The sequence below is a fragment of the Nicotiana tabacum genome, chromosome 15 (assembly GCF_000715075.1).
Source record: "Nicotiana tabacum cultivar K326 chromosome 15, ASM71507v2, whole genome shotgun sequence".
NCBI classification, from domain to species: Eukaryota; Viridiplantae; Streptophyta; class Magnoliopsida; order Solanales; family Solanaceae; genus Nicotiana; species Nicotiana tabacum.
Window position 1 is genome coordinate 2,123,759 of NC_134094.1, and position 4,070 is coordinate 2,127,828.

A 4,070-nucleotide genomic window follows, 5' to 3' on the forward strand; every position below is an offset into this window, starting at 1 on the left:
TCTATAATTGCTTACTTAATTGTTATAATTTGTGCAAAATTATGAAGTTGGTGAATTGAAGTCTTCAAGTCTTCAACGATAATTATTTTTCAACAAGTTGTTCGTCAATTCGGTAAACTCGTTCCAACTCTTAAGTTTTAATATTATAGTTTTGTTTGTTTTATTTACTTTGCTTGATTAATTAAGATGGCTTATTCCCTAAAAAAATATTTAGTAAAAATAAGAAAAAATCCAAGAGTGGTGAATCTAGTGGCCAATCTGTTCCTCCTCCACTTCCCCCGGCTCCCCGGCCGAAACCTGTTACCCGTCCTACACCTGCTATTCTTGATAGCGATAATAGTTTATTATAATTTACCGAGAGTCAATTTTGCCATAATATTGTACCCGGTGAATAATTAAACCATAAATATATAAATGCTCTTTATGGTAATCCAACTATTGATGAAAATGATGATGAAGAAATAGATTTTGATGAAACGCAACCGGATGACGATACACCCACTAGTCATGCTCCTGAAGTTAACCCAACTAATAATAATCCAAATGATCCCCCGTCCGACCCTCATGTTACTGCCCCTACTTTTTCTAGACAACCTTCTAAACGGGCAGAAACATCTCTTGTTTGGCCATTTTTTACTCAACTAAGAGAAAAAAAATAGGGCTAAGTATAAAACTTGTGGCAAAGAGTTAGTTTTTAAATATGTTGGAAGTCGGGGGGGGGGGGGGGAAGTTTGACTAGACACATATTGCTACACCCTCAAGGTAAAGCTAGATATTTTCGTACGAAAGCTTTGGCCGAGGGGACAAGTGCACCTAGTATGGCTGACCTTAGTACCGGGTCAAATCAATTTCAACCGGGAATTAACACTGTTACCGGTGATATTTTATATTATGATCCAAAAAAAGATCGGGAAGAATTGGCAAAAATGGTTACTGTTATGTGCTTACTCTATAGTTTTCCTTCTAACCCTCACTTTGTGCATTATATTAGAAAAGTTTATAATCCTACTTATAAAGGTTTTCCTCACACAACCGTAAAGAGTGATATTTATAAATATAAACAATATTTGCGCTATTTATTTACTCATATAAATTATCGTGTTGCTATTACAACTGATATTGGTAGAAGTGGTAATGACTTTGATTACCTTACTGTTACTAGTATACTCATATATATATATATATATATATATATATATATATATATATATATATATATATATATATATACATCTTACTATATATATAGTATATAAGTCATATTCGATAGTATACATCTTACGATATACTATATATACATCTTAATATAGTAAGATGTATATTTAGTATATATATATATATATATATATATATATATATATATATATCTTAAGATGTATATATAGTATATAAATCGAATATTAATGTATAAATCTTAAGATGTATATATAGTAAATCGAATATAGTTTATATATCTTAAGATGTATATATAGTATAGTATAGTATATATATTATAACACATTGCTTTGAATATCTCTTTACAATATTTTTGTCTCCAAATTTGAATTAAAAAATTTAGGTGACAATTCTATAATATAATTTACTAGAAATTGCCTTAGATATTTTTATTACCATTTTTTTCTCTAACTTGTATAAAAATAATTTAAAAAATAGAAAGTTTTCGTTGGGCCCGCTTAGGACCGTTTGGGCCCGCTTAGGCCCAGGACCCACCCACTTAACACGGGACCGCTAGTTCGTGGTCCCGGTCGCGGACCGATTCCAACGAGAAGCCCGCGAAGCCCGAGACCGCTTAGGACCGGCCCACCTAGGACCGGCCCACTTAGGACCGGGCCCGTGAAGCCCACTTAGGATCGGGCCCGGCCCACATGCCACCCCTAATCTGCACGGACAACTCACGTGCTATAATTGTTACATCTCGTGTTTTCGTACGTAAAAGTTTCGTCGTAAGTTAATCGACGTAGACTCGAGGATGGGATTATCTTGAGGTTATAAGCATTTATGCTATTTATAACAAGTGATAAGTAAGTGCCGTGAAGGATAAAGGGGAAACGAATCAAAGAAAATAAGTTTCGTTGAAGGTTGTCGATTTGGATAAAATACGGTCCGAGCTTCAATACCCGACATTTATGGACTAATGCCATACAAGGTACCTCATGACCACGACAGTAGGGTACATAAAGTATATTAAAAGTGAGTAGTATTTTAAGTAATTTGAGATAATTCTTAATTATGTGGATTATTGGTTAATAGGAGAATTAACAAGTTAATGAAGATTAGTAGGTAATTAATTAATAATCTTGGATAAGACCAAGCTAAGACCAACGTGGCAGCCCCCATTCCAAGATGCGTGACTCTTATATTAGGAATGAAAGGTGGCACATATAAGTAGGTTGTGTGGCTTAGTCACTAGCATGTGTGGCCTACCCAAATATTAGAGATGACCTTCATAATTCAATTCTAATATCTTAAGGAGCATTTTCAACCAAACTTGCCATTTCATATAACGTTAAATCCTAATCTCTCAAGGAGAGTTTCAGCCAAGCACATAGAAACCTTACAATTCAAATCACTTCTAATCCAAGGAACATAGCAACGTGGTTGCTAAATTCTTAAGGAAAGGGTTCGTCCAAGACTTTCTTGGCACAACAACGTGGTTGCTTCAAGCTTTTTATACGACTTGTTCCGTGTTTTGTTGCAATTAACATGTGTTAGAGAATTGTCAAGAGAATCGACTCAGGTATGTTAAGGCTATCCCTTCTTTCTTTTTGGCATGATCTATACGACACGAACGAAACGAGCAAATACACAATTTCCATAAATGACTATTCATAAAAATATTAGGGGTATCTATATTCTTGATTTCCCCATGTGAATTATTATTATATCTTCTGTTCATGGGTCTCAGAAAAATACGTATTTGAAAAAAATTATCCGATAGGCATATTATTTTTATGACATTCTGAGAAAATCTTATTAACGTATTTCTTATGCATTTCATGTATTTATACATGTACATTGATCTATGACCAGACAGCGTTATATATGTATATATTATATGTATATGAGATATGGGAAAAGGTTATGGCGTTATATACACACCACCACCTGATCAGTTGGTATATGTTGATGATTTTGCCCACAGTGACCGAGATGATATGATGGGATGCCCTCAGAGGCTTGATGATATTATGTACACCTATACCTATGCATGACATGCCATTTATACGCATGTGCATGACGTTATAAACGTTTTAGAATTTACAAAGTTATTCAGATTTAAAGATGGATTTCTTTATTCCATATTTCATCTATGTCTTTTATGTACTGATTTTTATGCCTTACATACTCAGTACATTATTCGTACACCCTATTTTCCGGGGCCTGCATTTCATGCCCGCAGGTGCAGGTAGATAAGCCGACGGTTCCCCTTCTTAGGATCCTTGATCAGCGAGAGTTGGCGTGCTCCATTTGGTCCGAAGATGCTTTTGATTTTGGTATGATATGCTTGTATACATGTATGGGTATGACGTAGCCTAATCCCGTCCTTGTACAATTGTATATTCTATTAGAGGTCTGTAGACAGTATGTATAGTTGGATAGTATGTGGCCTTGCCGGCTTCCAGTTTTGGATATGTAGTTATCTATAGCAGCCTTGTCGGCTCGCCCCACTTGTTCCGCACGTATATGTACATATGCCTTTTGGGTAGGTTTCCTTCATGTATGTTATTCTCGTAATTCAGCAGATGTTATTCATTTTTATATCTTAGACGAATGCTTAGGGGTGTTCGACAGGTAGGACTCGGGCACCCATCGCGGCCCATCGGTTTGGGTCGTGACAATAATAAGCCAATCTGGCATGTTGCAGCGTGCATCCCGATCCCATAATAATAAAGTATATAAATCCCATATGTCCTGTTGTGGCGTGCAGCCCGATCCCATAATTATCCTCACAATCAGGCTCTCGGCCTCACTCAGTCATCAATCTCTCCAGTCTCTCTCTCATGGGCTCACAATGTCATGAAAATAGCCCGAAAATGATGATATGATGTATCAATAAATAACAACAGAGA